The 20327-nt window shown below is 39.8% G+C and overlaps 1 long non-coding RNA gene across 1 annotated transcript in view; it reads right to left on the reverse strand.

Annotated features, from left to right (window-relative positions):
* Positions 1-13403: 13403 nt before the first annotated feature.
* The window catches only part of LOC127977772 (uncharacterized), a 33094-nt gene continuing 26170 nt past the window's right edge, over positions 13404-20327 (reverse strand). The window contains exons 2-3 of the long non-coding RNA XR_008158356.1: positions 14435-14570; positions 13404-14318 (exon numbers count right to left, since the gene is read on the reverse strand). This is a non-coding gene — a long non-coding RNA (uncharacterized LOC127977772). The remainder of the gene's footprint in view (positions 14319-14434; positions 14571-20327) is intronic.

Raw genomic sequence — 20327 nt, forward strand, 5'->3', positions numbered from 1 at the left:
CGCTGAGCATAAAGAAACTTCAGGAGCAAGACTAGCAATCCATTTAGTTTTCCCAGTTTAACTAATAGCTCATTTGCTTTTTTGGTGGATAACATGGAGCACCTGATAGCCAAAGCATCTTTTTGCAGAAAACTGGAGGGCGAATGGTATCACAATTATTGTCTTTCATATTAGACTATTAATAGCTAATGCTTATTTAGTGACCTTGAGGGGAGAACAGAAAACACAGCTGTGCCTTTAGTTTGACTAAAAATGTTATCTGAACTAACAAACTTTGGACCCATGGCTTTCTTAAGAGAAACAGGGTAAGGGAGCCAAAAGAACCCCGCACAATTAAATTTTCCCACAAAAATCTGACAGACGGTTTTGTTTTAAAATTGCTGCAAGCTGTGATTCCCATGTGAAAAGTCTCAAGTGAGCTTCCTCCCCCGTCAGTCACTTTTAAGGTTGGAGGGTTTGGTATGTTAAAGTCACGACCTCCTGCTTCAGGGCAAGTGTCTATCTCACTGATATAAGCTACACTGCAAGCAAGGAAATTCAGTAATTAAAGAATAAATAAACACTTCATTCAATTCTTGACAACCTGCAGACCTGTAAATCTAAGAACGTCCATATTTTGCTCAGGCAGCACCACTATTGCTGTGTTAATACTGAAAGTTTCACAGAAATGGAAGAGTCGAGCAGCTATAGGGCTGAAGCAGTGCCCTCACTTTAAAGCAGAAGTGCATGTGGAATGACCTAATGGTCTCTCACCCATGTCCTGACTCCTGAGAGTTGCCCCGGACCCTGAGGTGTCAAATCTATTTGCCCTCTGATACATGCATGTTAACACTCAAATCTAAAAAAAAAAACAATGTGCAGAAAAGTACATGTAAATGTATTAAGGCAATAAATCAGCATGATGGTTCAGCTCAGTTTGCATTTCCACTGCAGCTTAGTCTCGCTTTAGAGTGGCCGGGATTATTCACATCAGTGTTTATTTCGTTAACGAAGATGACAAATATTCGTTAACGAACATTTTTCTTTCTGTGACTAAGACGAGATGTTGATGAGCTAAAACTAATATCTGTTGATATTACGCTGATAGAAGTGCTCTCTCTCGTGCTGTCACACCTGGACTCATTTAGTGTGTTTTCGCCCGTGACCCAGTTTCTGTCTTCCGTGTTTAGTTTGATTAGTTCCCAGGTGTGTCTATTATCTTCCTCATGTGTTCCATGTCCCTGTTAATTTAGTTATTCCATCCACCTGTGTTTCCCCATTATCCTTTGTACTTAAGCCTTGTCCTTTCAGTTCTGTGTTGTCGGGTCTTCACTTGCTACTTACGTGTGTCTACCTCTGTGCTCCATGTGGGATATCCCCTGTGTTGGATATATTAAAAGCCTTATCCCGTTTATCCTCAACTCCGTATTCCTTCAGGCAGCGTAAAACCGTGACAGAAGACCCGACCTAAAAAATGAAAGTATAAAACTGCGTGTTTTTCCCTCCGTTTGCTTTCGTTTTTTCAGTCTTTTCTTTTTTTAGTTTCTATGGATCCCCTCTATCGTCCCGAATTCCTCATCCTCCTGTTGAAGCAGGAAGGACGTTCTCTCGAGGACCATACCAGACAGTTTCTTCTATTAGCTAATGCCACCAGCTACCCGGACGACGCGCTCTGCACCTTCTACAACACCAGCCTGAACTCTAAGTGCAGAGCGTTGTCGTCCGAAGATGGTCCTCGGGAGGATTTCGCCGCATTCGTGGAGTGGACTCTGGCGAGAAATGGCTCACCTTTCACCGTCTGCCCGATAGAGGATCTCGCCAGTCCCACTCCCGACCCAGAGACCAGCCAGCCACCATCCCGCCACACGGAGCCAGAGCCCACCGCAGCCGCAGAGCCCGAGCCATTCACCGACAGGGAGCCGGAACTCGAGAGCGCGACTGACCAGGTGTGTGAGCCGGCAACACCGTGCATCGTGGGAGTACTCGTGGAGATCGAGGGCGTGGAGGAAAGCCCTGCCCACACTCCTGCGACTGAGGGTGAGCTATATGCAGTCTCTGAAAGTCATATGGAGCAAGTTCTGGATCTGATGGACTGGTCTATGGAGGTAATCCCCAATTTTCCTGTTTCTCCGCTGGTTCCGTCCAGCCCTGACTCCCCTGTATACCCTCTCAGTCTCCCACTCCTACCTCCTCCAGTCATTTCCTCTGCTCCATTTCCGCTGGTTCCATCCAGCCATGAATTTTCTGTTTCTCCGCTGGTTCCGCCCAGCCCTGAGTTTTCTGTTTCTCCGCTGGTTCCGCCCAGCCCTGAGTTTTCTGTTTCTCCGCTGGTTCCGCCCAGCCCTGAGTTTTCTGTTTCTCCGCTGGTTCCGCCCAGCCCTGAATCTTCTGTGTCACCGCTGGTCCCGCCCAGCCCTGAATCTTCTGTCTCTCCGCTGGTTCCGCCCAGCCCTGAATCTTCTGTGTCTCCGCTGGTTCCGCCCAGCTCTGAATTTTCTGTGTCTCCGCTGGTTCCGCCCAGCCATGATTTTTCTGTTTCACCACTGGTTCCGTCCAGCCCTGAATCATCTGTGTCTCCGCTGGTTCCACCCAGCCCTGAATCTTCTGTGTCTCCTGTATTTTCTCCCAGCCTCCCTCTCCCGCCTCCTCCCAAACCTGCTGGTCCCTCTACTCCTCTTTCGCTGGTTCCGTCCAGTCCTGATCCTCCTGTCCTTCCTCCCATCCTTCTCCTCTCTCCTCCTCCTAGACCAGCCAGTTCCTCGCCATCCCTGCTGGTGCCAGTCAGTCCCGCAGCTCACCCTCAGTCCGCGCCATCGGGGCGCGGTGGTTCGCCGCTGGACTGCCAGTCTCCAGCTCCGCCTTGGCGTGTTAAGGCCCTGTCTCCGCCTCCAGCCTCCGAGCCCTGGACTCCTCCTCGGTCCTTCGACCCAGCGGCTCCGCCTTGGCTCTTAGCTCCCTCGTCTCCACCGTGGCCTGTCATCCCACCTGCTCCACCGGGCTCCCTCATCCCTCCGGCTCCACCTTGGTCAGTCGTCGACCATCCGGCGCCTCGGGACTCCTCTCCTCTGGTTCCACCTCGTAACTCCATCCCTCCGGCTCTGTCAGGCTCCTCCTTCCCTCCAGTTCCACCTCCATCCTCGGTCACTCCGGCTCCACAGCGGTCTGCCAGGACCCCGCCTCCGCCTTGGTCGCCTGAGCCTTCAGCTCCACCTAGGCCCTCCGGATCCTCGACGTCACCCTGGCTCTGCGGCTGTGCTGCTCCATCTTGGGCTCCTCACCCATCGGTGCAGTCTCCGCCTGTCGGCCCCCTGGTGTCGTCGACCCCTCCTTCACCATGGCTCCTCCCGCCATCGACTCCACCTTGGATCTCCGTCCTGGCTGGTCTCTGGTGGACCATCTGGCTCCTCCTGCTCCTGTCTCCTCCCTGGCTCCTCCCTCCGTCGTCTCCTCCCTGGCTCCTCCTTCTGTGGTCCCTGTCTGCTGGCCCCCTCCTGGAAGTCCGTCCTCCACCGGAACCTCCTCCCAAGTTCCCACCCACGCCTCCCTCTGTTGTTTCTACGGTGCGAGGACGCACCTACCGGGAGGGGGGAGTACTGTCACACCTGGACTCATTTAGTGTGTTTTCGCCCGTGACCCAGTTTCTGTCTTCCGTGTTTAGTTTGATTAGTTCCCAGGTGTGTCTATTATCTTCCTCATGTGTTCCATGTCCCTGTTAATTTAGTTATTCCATCCACCTGTGTTTCCCCATTATCCTTTGTACTTAAGCCTTGTCCTTTCAGTTCTGTGTTGTCGGTTCTTCACTTGCTACTTACGTGTGTCTACCTCTGTGCTCCATGTGGGATATCCCCTGTGTTGGATATATTAAAAGCCTTATCCCGTTTATCCTCGACTCCGTATTCCTTCAGGCAGCGTAAAACCTTGACACGTGCATGCTCCACTTCTTTAGTTCTCATATACAGTGCGTGATCAGTTCTCACACAGCAGTCCAAATCATTGAATGATTACATTACACAGAGTATCACACGTAAATACAGTTGGTTATGGATTAAGTGAACACAAACAGGTGGGTGAAAACAATGTGTGTCAGTATTACATGCAAGCCTTCCATATTAAAGGGACAGCATTCCTAATTAAGTACCAATCCATGTCATTAATGTTAACCAACAAAAGATGTAAGTAAACCTACTGAAAAATGTTTTCATTTGAATCTCTTTCGTATTGGTCTTATTCTGCTAAAATGGAAACTGTCATAATTTACACGTTTTCCAAATTCAATCCTTGATTTAAATTTCTCATAAGCTTTTATGATTTGGTCTAAAGATAGAAGAATTAATAACTATTTTTGTTTGAAGACTACATATAAAATTACATAGGCAAATTAGTGATCAGCAGAGTTTACACATCACATTTTGGTAACAATATGGTTCACTTGGTACCTCAACCAAGGTGGTCCTAAAAAAAAGTACCAGGTATTGTACCCAGTGGAAAACCCCCCATAAGTGAACTGTACCGTGCCGTACAATGCAGTGGAAAAGCGCCAATAGTGAGAAGTGCGGTAGTAATTGTGTAGTAAATGAAACCGTGGATCTGCACCATTCAATCATCGTAAAAGCAACATATTCATCATTTTAAATGCTTCCACAGCTTTGTAGTATTACTACAGATTTTCTTACCCAGCCCTAGTTAAATGAAACCTAATTTTAAATTCGTAACATAACATTTTCAGATGTACTTGAAACCAAAAAAAATTATATATATCTTGCGATACATCTTAAACATACTTAAGAACACTTTCTAAATAAAATAATACACAAAGTTTCTAACTTTAGATCTTACAGCTAGCAAGGTGCTTTGAGACAGACCGACAAGAACTCTCTTAGGTTTCTGTGAATACGTATGTAGTAGCTTTCATAATGCAGATCTATTTCATCCACGACGGAATGCAACACAAGGTCAATATTAGCTCTGGGTGACCTTAATGCCAACAGAGGTCAAAGCTTCTAACAGCTTGCACACAGGCAGATGGCATCTCTGAAAGATTTAGTAACACAAGTCTAGTGAGGTTCCCTTTGGGGAGCACCTTAGCCCATTTATAGCCTGTTCTTTTAGCACATTCTTCTCAGCTGTGTACTGAATACAGCTCACACTGCAGCAGTAAAACTTATTAAGCCATTGACAGCATCAGTGTAAATCCATAAAAATGTGTGTCGTAAATCATAATTGTCCACCGGGAGCTTGTCATTGTGTCATTTTTAATTTGTGAGCGGTGTCGAATCTACATTAGTCTTAGTGAATTTGTGTTTGTTTGGCTGAGAGAAATATGAAAGATGAAATGGTGCGTTTTTACAAGCTCACGGTGACCCCTAAACTGTCTTTTTAGATTTTACACCATTTAGTCACTTGGAAACAAACACCCTGTAATGTTACATCCATCACACCATCCTACAGTAGACTTCTGCTTCTGTTTTAAAACCCTGAGGTTATATTTGAAGTTTCTAGATGAGTAGAGGTGTTACTCTAAAACCAACTTTCAATTTGCATCCATTCTTGATGAGATAAGCCCGGCAACAGTCTCAGAGGTGTGAACGGAGGCGCTGTGAAAGTAAATCAACATTTAGCTCTCATCGCATCGATTGCTGGCTGTGAATCTGCTTTGTTTATGACATTGAAGCCCATTGATTGCAAACAACCGACTCTACGCATGCAGACCAAAACCCTCCAGTACAGCGTAGGCAAGAACTGTTGAGCCAGAGGGGAGCACTTATTGATGGGCCGGCAAATGCTAAAGTCATTTTAATTGATCAGCCTCGGAGCACAGCAGCCCATCCTTCGATGGGAGATGTGTTGGTCCGGGGGGGTGGAACTTGAGAGCCATTAGGGTCTAAGCGAGTGTGAACAGATTACTGTGGCTGGTTAAGCTTTAAAAGAACACTGATCGCTGTGATTAGCTCTTCACTGGGAACACTGTGAGATCACTGACACTTGCCAAACTCGTGGAAGGGTGAAACGCCATACTGCTGGTTCCTCGGAGCACAACAGATCAATGTGCCACTGTCTGTTTCCTGTAACGCTGCATGTTGTTCTGACAATGGGTCACAAGACAAATTTTGTTAATAGCCATTTACTGTGGTATACTGACTCTATAGCAAGAAGCTTTATAATACCATCTAGTGTCACTATATTATTGATGGAGCAATCACTGGCAACATTTACAATAAATTTATTTATTTTAACAAATTGTAACTTTGTAAGACACACTTTCCTAAAAAATATAAACATGTAGCAGGCAATCCTAATTTCTGACTTAGAAAGATTCTGTATTTTTTTTTTTTCCTATCATTTACCGAATTAAAAAACTAAAAAGGAGCAGATCGAATATTGTCAGTTTGGACTGAAGTCAATATCCTTATGGTGATGGCCTTGGGTAATACACGTAACCATAGCGACAAATAATTGTCAAAATATAAAGTCTTTAAGGTGTTAATTTTTATTCATAACCATTTCAGAAATCTCATACTGCTTTAAAGTCAGCATGAAAATTGTTCTTAATGCATGTTATTAATTTTATCGTAAACGATTCATCCAAATGTTTCATTTTATATAATTATTTTTGACCTCATCATTTTAACCAAAATGACATAACTCGATCTTCTGGTGAAATGACAGCCTTCTCAAATTATTTCATCAGCATAAACTGGTCCTTTCTACTTCTACCAATAATTTACCCACAATGAAAATTCTGCCATCATTTATTCATTCTCATGTCTTTCGGAACCTCTATGACTTTTTCTTCACATTCGTCAAAGTAAGATTTTTACGCCATAATGACTTTCGCATTTTAGTATGCTATAGCATGGCTTAAGACCACTTATGGAAGACTTATTTGGTGTAGAATTTGATTATATTGAAGATGTCTGATAATCATCAAGTTAAGCAAGTGATGGGGAGTAAATAAAAACAAGATTTTAATTGAAAGGTGAATTACTGCTATATCACATGCAACAAACGCTCTCAACTGTATTCTGTAAGTCAGTCAGAAAAGTCTATTTTAAGTCCGAATAAGACAAAATATCAGGAAACTTTTCAAGGGAAACAAAAGGAACTATTTGACTAAGTCTGATAATTCTGATGTTATTTATGGAAAACAGAGCCATTAGGGAATCTGTCATGCTCTACCTATCTTTATTTTTATTTCAATGCATTTCATTCTTTATAATACTTCATGAATGACAGAATGCTACAAGATGTCCAAGCTGCTAAGGACTTTTCAAGTTGAGTGAAAAATTCGGAGTGGGAACAAGACAGTGACTGAAATGCCAAGCAGTTACCTTCAGTAACAAAGGCCTCAATCATAATGTGCGTGACTCACTTTCAAGTAGCTGTTGAAAGAGCAAATGGATATGAGGAGAGAGTAAAAAGAATGTTTCCTCTAATTTCCTGTCCTTTACCTCCATAACTGTAGCTTTCTGCTCTCTCACTTTTTATAATAATGAGCTCACCTTGATACCCTGCCATTGGATCACAATAGTTATATGGAAGAAAAAAAGAGCCAGACTAAGTTTGTATGAGACAAAGAGAAAAATATCATGTCTACACTTCTCTGAGCCGATTCTGAGCTGTCTAAGAGTTGTCAGGATACAATTGATTCATGTGCAAATGTTCTCCATTCCCCAGTTCACAGTCAGAGTATATAAAACTCACTTTTCCCTCGACGAGAATGACAGCGTGCAGCCAGCGAAGGCAACAAAGCTGTCAAGTACAGCTGTCTGCACAGTGAAGGATCATATTTATTTACTGACGATAAGTTAACAGACTAAACACTGGGGTATCCAGTCAGTTTGGAGAGAGGATGCTAATGAAGTTATGCGAGATACTCAGCAGGAGTAATCATTTATTGCTTGTGAGCACTTACTCAATTAAAACTGTCACATAACTCCTAAAGGGAAATGGAGAATTTAGTTTTAAATTAGCAAAAAGCTTGCTCCAAACAGTAGAGAAAAAAAAAATTCACATTTATTTGTAAAAACTGATTTGATTTTAATTCTAGAATGAATAAATAGAGTAAAAACTGACTTGATGGGGTAGGATTTGGGGATATATATCATGGGTGACAATGATATTTACATGTACCATTTCTTTGTGTTCAGATTTCATGTATGTGATTATTTATTTATTCATTATTTAATTAATTACTATGCAAATGTCAAAACTACCTATATAAATTATTATTGTGCTCTTTTTTCAAACACAAAGTTTTATATATTATAACAAAAACAAGTTCTATTATATATATTCTACTAAATTCTATTATATTATTATCATTAAGATCATTTCTGTTAGCTATATTAACAAACCATGTATTTACGAAAAAAAGGTTTTGTGATGATTTCAATTAAAATGAATTATTTCAATTATTTTCTATCGCATATTAGCCCTCTTACAAAGTGTAAACAATTGAATTGATGTTTTTAATAATCCACGAGTTGGCATCCCAAACTTTAGATTATTGTTTTCACTACCTCAAAAGAATGTGGTGTAAATTCTGCATAAAAGTCTCAAATATATATATATACAGTGATTCCTTTATAAAAGAAGCACAACACTAAACCATAGACATCAAATCAGGCCATAACCTGTATAAGTCACTTGCCATCAAAAGAAGCAGAAGCAACAGCTTGGATGATCTTCTAACACAGAGTGCACAACCCCTAGAGTGACAACTATCCTCCCAGATAGAAAACTAGTGCCCTGTGGTTAATGTAATAATCTCTCTGGATCAGGCCCTCTTAAATGGTGGGAGTAATAACACTTGTAACTGTATTTGAGCACTGAAGAGCAGGAACAGCATGATGCTTGGCATTTGAGAGGCACAAGAGTTTAATCTTACTCTGAAAGAGAAAAAAAAAAACATCCTCCTATCTTCTTCATATCATACTGAATTAGTGTACTTCCCCACTGGCATCCATTAGAGAAGGTGACCACAGTGTTTGTTCCAGGCTATTAGATCTTATCCATTTAGCGGACCCTACCGGGAGGAGTCCGTTTGGAGATGAGGATACACACAGAGAGGTGGCCGCTCCCCTGCTCTGATCGAGGCAGAGAGGACAAGAGACCACCAGCTGACATGGGTAACAGCTTTCACAGAACAGCTTACACTGTGTATAGACTCAGATATAATGAGAATGGTGAGGGGTCAGATAATCTTAGAGGAAGCAGATTAAATAGTGATTATTTGCTGAAAAGTCTTCTGTTAGAACCAAACCAGAGCACGAGGAAGATTCATGCTGTGCAGATGATAAGAGCCATCATACTGCAGTTCATTTTATGTGCAATTAAGAAATGTTAATTCTTGTTTATTCATTATGTGTACGGCACAGAGTTATCCGTCTAATTAGGTTCTTTGTATCGAGGCAAAGTAAGAATCTTACAACTGGATCCATTGGTGATACAATAAATATGCATTGATAGTTGAATTAAAGCTAATATTTTACAGTTAACCTTACACAATAGTTCAGTGTCTTAAAATAAAATGAGCCATGAATATGACCTCCTTCAGCAAACTCAAATAAAATAAGGAATTAATAAAGAAAATAAAGAATGTGAACATCTTTGTGTCCACGTTCTCCGATGCCAGGGGATTCTGAACTTCCTTGTGATATGATTTAGCTAGATCACTGAAATCCAAGACCTCATATTGTGATCTTTGAAATGAAGGGCTTTTTCCCCCAATTGTATCTGATCCACTCATTCTAGCCCCCAAAGATCAGAGGCTGCGTTTCAGAGATTGTGCACACATCAAAGGCCTTTTGGACAAGATAATCCACCTAACTAGGTAATAATGCTATTTTCTCCTCGCAAAACATGTTTTCAATGAAATTATCACCACTGGATTTCAACCAAAGGGCTTTGGAGCTTCCGTTTCTGATAGCAGTTAGTGTTCAGGAAGAGTGCAAAGCTCTCTTTCAAGTAATTTAAGACAAAAAATATCTCAGTACCTTGTTGAGCCATCCAAATGTATTAGAAGAGGAAGCATAAAGCAATTATCCCCTTTCTTTACTCCATTTCAGATTTAGATGCAAAAATAATGATTACAATTGTTCAACGGGGTAGTGTTTCACAAAGATTACCAGGAAAAAAAAAAGGCAAATGGATGTTTGTGCCAATTTACTCCTATTTCCTGGAACAAAAAAAAAAAAGTATCATTTTGAGTCTTACAGTAAATAAGCACCTCAAGGAGACTCTCCTTCGGCCAGCTGAAACATATAAGTGATGAATAACTATTGTCAGTTAAGAGCTATAGCGGCAAGGCCAAAAAATAGGACAGTTTTGTGTTGTGTGCGGGTGAAGATATGCAATATGACCCCAGCAGGACCTTCTATTCTCTCATTTCACTCCCATATTTGCCATCACTTCCTCCACAATGCTGTGCAAATAATACCCAAAATTAGGTGACACATGTTCATACCCCTTCCTAGCATATTAGAAACTAGTCAAACACTGTGAGTGATGAGATGGCCTTTCATTTCCTTATTCAAATCAGGGAAATTGATTGCCTGGGACACCGACAACATGACTGTTGGAAAGGAAGCCGTTTAGATTCACAGTCCATGTTCTCATATTTATAGAAACGTGTTAATTGAAATGGGGAATGGCATTTTGGCATTTACCATTTCTCACAATATTGTAAATATAAAAGTTTATTTGAAGGAACACTCTACTGTGCAAATGTTTCTCGCGTGCTGAACCTCAGGTTATGTAAGGAGTAGGGGACCGCGTCTAGAAAAGTTCACAGACCGTTCTCTATATTTCATGTCAAGATCTAAACAACACTCCCACGCCAATCAAGCTCTTATTTTTAGACATGATCCTGTCCATCATTTCCTGTTACAGTCATCATTAGCACCTCTCTATTCCAGCATGATGACTGCCAACTGTTCTCTTCCGCAAGCCTCCAAACAGAAGCTCTGACCCACAACTACACATGTCAGCCACAAACACACACACGCACAAAATGTGTGTGGCCCAGACTACATACTGTACATGCCACCTCAGACATGTTTAGTACATGCTAGACAAAAATGGTTTTGCTCAACATAAAAAAAAAGTTCACATAAAGGGTGAAGAAACCAATTTGCATAACATTAAGGGGAAGAAACTGATATCTGCAGAGCTTGTAAGCAAAAAAACATGTCTTTGCCACCCCACTGAGCATGTACTGTAACAAATAAACACTGAACATATCTAATATTTCATATGCATCACATTCATTAAAGGGGGGGTGAAATGCTCGTTTTCACTCAATATCCTGTTAATCTTGAGTATCTATAGAGTAGTACTGCATCCTTCATAACTCCAAAAAGTCTTTAGTTTTATTATATTTATAAGAGAAAGATAGTCTGTACCGTTTTTTTCCTGGAAAAACACGAGTGGCTGGAGGCGTGATGTGTGGGCGGAGCTAAAGAATCACGAGCGCAAGTAAGCTTTTGTGTTGAAACTGTGACATTACCGTGAGGAAAAAAACATCATCCAAAACAAACCATGGCTAACAGTCAGATTCAGCCGTATATTTATGATCCAGAATCAGATCCCGAGCAACAGCAGCAACGACTACAGCAGGACGTCTCTATGTAGTATGTATTGAAACTGTATATATTTGCTTAGCGGTTTTGGAAAATGACTAAATGATAAAGTTCCACTTTATGTCGTCTTTTTTTTCTTTTTTTTTTTTAAGGTGTACATGTGGGAAGTGCAGTTTGATGCAAACATCGCATGTTGTTTACTTGATGTGCTTATGCGCCAATAGCTAAGTTAACAACAGAGATATTTGAAGCAGTTTTACTCACCGCCTGTGGTTCCAACACACGATCGTGACCCTTTTTCGTTGGGACTGCATTATCCTTCAGAAATAAACGATGTGCAAATCCGGCGTCAAACTGGGACTTGTTTGTAAAACAAGCATCTTCGAAATGCAGGGAACAAATAAAAACACTTGCACAACTCCGTTGATGCTCTGTAAAAATAAACTCCATCCACTGGTCCCTTAATGCTGTTTTTTTTTTTTTTTGGTAATCTGTGCAGGGTTGTCTTGCCCTGGCAACCAAAAACACACTTCTTTTGTGACATTTTGGTCTCTCGCTCTGATCAGTGAATGTCTCTGCTCTGCTCTGCTCTGCTCTACGGGCGCGCACACGCTCTTCCGGCAGAAGTGCCCTTAGGACCCATATAAGGAAATTCCGCTCCATCTAACGTCACACAGACCCATACTCGAAAAAAAACTTTCCGAAACTTGTGACAAACTGGAACAACTTCAAACGTACAACTTAATTTTTGAAACTTTGTCCATGTTTAGCATGGGAATCCAACTCTTTAACAGTGTAAAAAACTCAGTATGCATGAAATAGCATTTCACCCCCCCCCCCCCCCCCCCTTAATAGCATACATAGCCAGTCAAGAATCCAAAGAAATGACAGAGCATCCACAAAAAAATAACACAAGATATCCTCCATTTAAATCCAACCAAACTCTCTGATTGGTGGATGATAATAAAACACACAAATGCCTGTTTAGAGTGTCTAGTTAAATTAAACAACAGTGATTTAGCAACACTTGTTAGCGGTAAAGCTACACTATTATAAAATCACCATTATTCTACTTATTTTATCAGCTTTTAGATAGTATCATCTGAACAAGAATATTAGACACTCCAGAGTAAAGCAAAACCTTTCGGCTGTTATGAAACAGCCTCTCATGCAAACAACTCTCAATTAGAGACCTCGACCACATTTCAAAGTACAACTCTGAAAAGTTCATGATAGTGACACTCAGGAAGCCGGCCCGGCTTTCAATCACTGCACTCGAGTGCCTATTTTCCTGCTTCCATATAGATCGGTAAACAAATCATTCTAAAATTATGCCGGGATGGCTCATTTTCTTATTGACTCCTGTGTGCAGCTATTTTAATCATTACCTAATTGTCTAGCTGCTCTATCGACAGTGTGGCGGCCCTGCCCTAGTGATTTGTGCTGACACTGCCAGGGGCCCATTGGATCTGGGTTAACCTTTTGATGTCCATCGACGCTCTGTGCACTGATGATGATTGATCGAGGTGGCCCTTGCCGTTAGATAATACCTAATCAGCGTTCGGAGTAATTTGTGTAAATGAGACCTCATTATTGATGATGGCAACTTCAGAAGCCTTCATGCACACTAATGCCGGGTCACCAATGGATCTGCAAGAAAACTTTGTTCCAGAACGTCAAAAGAATGTAGAGGCGAAACGTTCAAGTCGTCCATGTTCAGACTGCAATGAACCAGGCTGATTAGTCTCTGCTTGAAAGTTACAAAGGTACAAATTCTCTCAAATCATAATGATGCACGCAAATCACGCATACAGAAATCTAATGAGCTCTTTATGGGCAAATACTTTTTTTACAGCAACCACACAAAGAAAGACTCAACTCAACATTATTCATTTTATAAAACCACTTAATCACCACACGCATTTTGCTGGCCATCATCTCCATATTCCTCTCAATATGCCTTAAAATTCACTCCATTATGTGACTCCCTTATCTTTTTGAAGTTATCGGCTGGTGAACTGTGGCATAAATGACTTTCTCTTTCCTAAGACTACTTATTTAAGAAATCATTTTGTCAGCAGCCAGATTGAAATAAGTGTGGTGAAGTATTAAAATGATAATAGGTAGTACATGTTCTATTGCTGTATAGTCATTCGCTAAAACCTGGATTAAAAAAAGCTACTATTTAATATATCCTTTCTCGAAACCAAGTCAATCTCCATGTAACAATGACGAGAGAGAGCTTTTAGAGATAATGAATTAATCTTATTTTTTCTTAAAGGGAAAGTTCCACCAAATATGTAAACTTCGGTCATCATTTACTCACCCTCATGTTGTTTCAAAACTATTACTTTTTTTTTTTCTTTGCGTAATACAGAAGAAATTATGACGAATGCTGGTAACTAAAAAGTTTTAGTGACCCTTGATCTTCATTGTATGAAAAAAAAGAAACACTGAGCAAATGAAGACTTTTTTAAGACTGATCCATGCACTTATTGAGGGCAAGAATGCACTGATGACAATAACCGAAGATAACAAACTTGCCTTAGTGAGATGACAAAGGTGGAAGTCTGCCATATATGATATGATCTCTGTGTGCTGGGCAGCATCTGAGGTTCGACTGTAATCTCATAAAGGATGTTCACATGTGTTCGTATGCTGGAGGGCTCTTGTATCCGCTCCAGTCTGGCTCCTGAAGATGGAGCTCTGCTCCAGCAATTTGGGTGCAGGGCTCGGCCACCACCCCAATGCTCTCAGGACCTGATGATGATTGATCATGTTGTTTTCTTCATTACTTTAAACCCAATCAGTGCTTGCTGTAATTTGAGTAATGATAGCTCATTATTGCCAGTTGCACATTTAAGGGCTTAATTTACCCTTCTCTGTTGCACCTTTGGGACATCTGCATACGGCCGACACCTTCGGGATAAGGGATCGATAATTCTCCACCTTCCTCTTTTTAACTAGAATTCTCCCCCATTTAAGAATCCTTTTTGAAACTTGCAGCTTGGACTGTGTAAAGACAAAAAGAAAAGGCATATTTTCATTTTGAGTTCTGTTCAAATTTGAAGTAGTAAAGTATAGTTTGTGGAAAGGCTGAAATGTCCATTTGAGGACATTTCATTGAGGACAAACTCTCAATCACAATAAATATACATTAGCCTACCTTTCAGATGTTTGGGCTAAGATTTTTTTTTTTTTTTTTTACATAAATCAATACTTTTATTTAGCAAGGATGCATGCATGTTGATCAAAAATGACAGTTAAAACATTTATACTGTAACAATAGATTTATACTGTAACATTAGATTTCAGTGAAATAATGTATGTCAAATAAATCCAGTTCTTTAGAAATTTCTATTCATCCAAAAATCTGTTTTCGAAAAATATTAAGCAGCACAACTGTTTTCAACACTGATAATAATGAGAGAAAAAAAAGTCACATTTATTTATTTGGGCACATAAATAATAAATACACAACATTTTATAGCATTTTGTAAATCGGAAATGGTCAAAGGCAATTTCAGTTCGGATATTTTAATGAGCAATGTGTTATACACAACCTGTTAAACAATTACACTGATCAAGCATGCAGATGTTCGGTGTTGTTAATTAATGGTGAAAAGTAATTGGATTATGGAGCCTTTGTGCAAACTCCATAATGTATGTTAAATATCACAGCACATGACCTCCACCTTACATTCAATGGCAGACAAACTAAGGGGACAGCACATACTGTAAATCCACAAGCATTAACATTTTCATCAGTTTCCTGGCAAGGTATCAACTTGTTCACACATTCATATATTTCAAGAGATATTGAAAAAGTATTCATGCAGGTATCTACATTTTAGCTCCTTCAATTCAAAGACTAACACAGTAAATCATTTAGCAAAAGCTTGGAATCGCGTTTCCTGCAAGCTGAGGCTCGGATGCAGTAGAAAAGAGAGTGTCAGCGAGGTGGGAAAAGAGGGGTCATGCATTACACACCAGGATCAGAATCAACAGAAGATTTGGTATCAGAGGAACCCTTCATCCTCCAGGAAGCTTTGTGAGATTGGGGTGACTCATCATGCTAAAGCATTATTGCTGCCCTGATTTTGCTTTGAGATCCTAGTGTTTTGGCACACAAGCACACTTTCAGGCATAATAATCACAAAGAATAGGGGAAAAAAGGTGAAAACACAATAGGGAAGGAAAATTATCTCCCTATCTATTTACATATAACTGCTGTTTAAGCTATGTAAAGAATTTCATGTTGAATATGCCTGTGGTGGAATAATAGTCTGTGGCAAAACAAACCATCCTGAAAAAGAAATAGCATAGTTCTTTAAAGAAATAGTTCACTCAAACATTTAACATAATTTACACCCGTCATTCCAAACCAATATACTAAACAAAACATGAATTAACGTGCTGGACACTTAATGCACTATGATGAAGGTGAATAAGGGCTGGGGCTGATACAGTATGCTACAAAATGAAAGAAAATTAAAAATAAAACGTGGTCCATACAACTTGTGTGCTACTTGATTTACGAATCGGACTGATTTGGCTTTTCCATCCAGAAATGAAAATTGATATTTTACTTCATTGATTCATCAACTGGGATCATATATTGCACCTTCAGGTTTGTTTGCTTGCACGGTTTCTGAAGACTCAACTTCTAGGTAACTATCCACTTTCATTTTATGGACTCACAGAGATGGGTTCTTTTTAATAAATAATTCTAATTCGACAAATTCTCTGTTTGTGTTCCTCAAAAAAAGAACAACTGTTCATACAACCGGGATGGCATGAGGGTTTTTAAATGAGGAGGAAAACATTTTGGTCTGTGTCAGATGTTGGCTTCAGAAGACTAAGGAACATACAGCAAAAATTCTATGGATCATTTTAATGATTGAAGCAGGGTTTGGCCATGAAGGTTAGTAAATAACATCAGAATTTTCATTTTTGGGCAAACTCCTTTAATGATTTGTACTGTTGATGCTGCACCATGATATAAACACCACTCACCAAATTCTTTATGTCCAAAAGAAAGGGCTTCAAAGTGCATAAAACGGGTACAGGTGTCTTAAACAAACAATGGTCTCTTTCAAAGTACTCAAAACAACTGTGATCCTGTGGGGCGCTGATGTCCTAAATTGCAGCAGAAGAATGGAGCTTTCTATCCGTGCTCGGGTAACTATGAGACCGTTCTCTGCACACAGTCATTGCTGCCCTTTTCATCTTCCTGCCTTCAGAGAATTCCTCTAGAAAATGTTGCCTCCTTTCTTCTGCTGAAAATTTCAGTTCATCAAAAGAGAGGTGCATCTAAGTCCTGATATTGTGGCCATGGCCATGTACAGTATCATTAAAGGGTAAAATGCGGAGGGCCTACAGATAGGGCATGTCCAAGGACATGCACAAACACACTCAACACATACACAGAGGGGCATTTGATGTTATCATTTGTCAATGTTTGAAGCCAGATCCTTGTTATCAGAGTGCTGTTCTGGGCTCTATTTCTTAGCTTTTTGAGAGCAGGTCAGGGGCTTTCATGTGAGAGGCATCTCTGCAGACATCAGCCGAGAATGACCACAGCTTCAGTGCTGCCTATCTTCCCCAAACGCCCATGTTCACAGATAATATAAATATATAACCACGAGGCAACCGTAGCAAGTGCACAAGAACACCACTGTATTTGTACTTGACAAGACGTTTTGACACATTCTGAAGATTAAAATTGGAAGATTAAATGTGTCAGTTTAATGAAACCAACTGAACTATGCAGACAGCTAAATACCTTTCTATTGAAGATAATTATTTCAGATATATCACATTCTTCACATTGTAGAAGCCAGACTGCATTTATTTGACCAAAATACAGTAAAAAAAAAAAGAAAAAAGATAAAATATCAAAATGTGCATTTACAAAACAAAATATCTTATTTTCTTTTACAAATGTACTTTATTTCAGGTAAAGCTTAATTTTCAATTCCAATATGTGGATTACATTTCTTATTATTATCAGTAACAAAAACATTGTCATTCCACCTACTATTTATCTTAATATCTTGCTTAAAAGCTGAAACAAGAAATATTAAACAAACAAAAAAACAATGTTTTCTCTTTAACACTTTTCCTTAATGTTTGCATAATACTGGAATGCTTAATACTGAATTATTTAATCCTAAACTTTTTTATGCTTTAGAACTTTTAGAATTTAGAAGAATCAGAGATGCATAGATTACAATTTTCTTGGCCGATTCCGATTTATTTGTTAGTGTGATCTGCCAATTCCGATTTTTTTCCCCCCTAAGAGATATAACTGACAGCATATACAAACAAAAATCTACTTTTCTTTAATGCAAACTTTCATCAAAAAAAAAAAAAAAAAAAAAAAGTAATGTTCAGTGATGGAGCATTGCATTAGCAGTACAAAAGGTCATGGGTTCTTTTCCCAGGAAACACAATACTGGTAAAAAAAAATAATAATTATGTAATGCACTGTAAGTCGCTTTGGATAAAAGCGTCTGCTAAATACATAAATGTAAAAAATAAGCAAAAAGAGTTGCCAAGAACTTTATATGAACAACTTTAAATGCAATTTTCTCAATAATAAGATTTTTTTCACACCCTCAGATTCCAGATATTCAAATAGTTGTATCCGGGCCAAATATTGTCCTATCCTAACAAACCATATATTAATAGAAAGCTTATTAATTCAGTAAATGTATAAATCCTATTGGAAAAATTTACCCCACGACTGGTTTTGTGATCCAGAGTCAGTTATGGCTGCTACTTTGCAGAAATCATAGATATTTTATATTTATAATATATCCTTTTGTGGTCAACAAAAGCAAGTCAATCATATGGGTTTGGTGAGTAAATCTTGACAGAATTTTCATTTTGGGAACTATACCCTTAAATCTACCATTTTAAATCTAACAAAACTTCATCCAAACACAATTTAAACTGTGATACAGGGGTAAAAGTTATTGAAAAGCATAAAAGATCAGTGCATGATCAGTATGACCTCACACATGCTTTAGTCAGTCATACCGTATTTTTCGGACTTTAAGTCGCATCATATAAGTCGCACTGGACTATAAGTCGCATTTATTTAGTACCAAGAGAAAACATTACCATCTATAGCCCTCTTGCGGCTGTAGACTGTAATGTTTTCTCTTGGTTCATGTCAAATTAATTTTGATAAATAAGTCGCACCTGACTATTAGTCGCAGGACCAGTCAACCTATGAAAAAAAGTGCAACATACAGTTAGCATTATGCTCTTATTTAAACCTCCCCGCTCAACTTTCACAGGCCTCAGAAATCAACCAATTACAGGCTATGAAAGTAGTCATGTGACCCCCGTCCATACTGATGTGGTTATTTCTTGTTTTAGATTAGCCTTGCAAAGCTAGAAGAGCCATGGCTAGGGAGGGCCTGCAATGACACAGCACTATAAAAGCACAGGGCTGGAATAAAGGGGAACTGAAATAACTCAGACATAAAAGTCTGCAATAAAATATATTTTTTATTTCCCTTTTTACGCACAAGAAAACTTAAGCAAGGCTAATCTATGGTAAGAAGTTACAAGCTTGAAAATCTTTCCCCTGTGTTTGTACCATAAAATAATTGGTGTTTAGGCCTATTTCACACTAGGAATTTGAACCATATGTGCCTTCAACGAGTCCCCTGAGAAAGGCAAGAGAGGGAGAAAAGGGGGAGGAAAAGAAAGAGAGGGAGGAAGGAAAAAAAGAGAAAGTTTATGGGTTGGATTTTCTATTTGACTGTAATCACTTCTCTGGAGGCCCATTGGAGTCCCCAGGCCAAAGAAAACAGTTATGATTGGAAAGTGATACAGCATGCTCACATGCTGATATGATGGCTAGAATGTTCTTTTCCTAAGCTTTACTCTTCTTTTACATCTCCCGTAACTTTGTGCTCCAACTTCTCTGCCATGAGGGAGTAGATGCAGAGGAAAAGGAAAAGAAAGAGGGGGGTCGAGTTAAAAAGTCTGGTCTCTTAAACCCTTGAGCTGCCCCGGGCTGTTTTCTCTCTTGTTAATGACCACCTATCACCCCCTCACTCCTTTCACAAAGATTTACAAGATAAGTGAAGGTCAAATTACCATGAAATGATTTGGGTTCCTCCAGAATGTCAGGTGGTATTAGTGTGAGGAACGTGCATCTATAATCTTTCAACTATTTTCTGACTACAAAACAGAAACACAGAGTCGACTCCAGGGGGAACTGGTATAGGTAAGGAAGCATCCGCGTTTTCCATCCAAATACTAGGCAGAGTATAACAAGTAAATCTCCTACATGTGTGAGTCAAGACAGAGAGAGCAAGACAGAGCAGTCCAAACACAATATGCATTTTTGCTTATAAAAAACTATTCTGACTTGAAATGTGAAACCAGATTTTCAGAAGTTCACCTCTTTCTTCCAGCCACATGAGGAACAGACTCTTTCGTTCAACCCTGAAATGATTCCATGTGCTTCTCTCATTGGCCCAACACAGCCATCTGCCAACCATACCAGTCCTAACTGTGCAACTTCCAGGACCCCACTGAAAATTATTATTTATTTATTTTATTTTTTTTAACCTTGGTTATTTCACAGTGTTACAGGTTGATGTTAGCTACTTCACATTTGCACTACTGTTCAAAACACTTTTTAAAAGAAATGAATAGCTTTATTTAGCAAAGTTAAATTCATTTGATCAAAAATGACTGTAAAAACTTTTAAATTGTTACAAAACATTATGTTTTTTTGACGTT

Source organism: Carassius gibelio, chromosome B18 (genome assembly GCF_023724105.1).
Source record: "Carassius gibelio isolate Cgi1373 ecotype wild population from Czech Republic chromosome B18, carGib1.2-hapl.c, whole genome shotgun sequence".
Lineage (NCBI taxonomy): Eukaryota > Metazoa > Chordata > Actinopteri > Cypriniformes > Cyprinidae > Carassius > Carassius gibelio.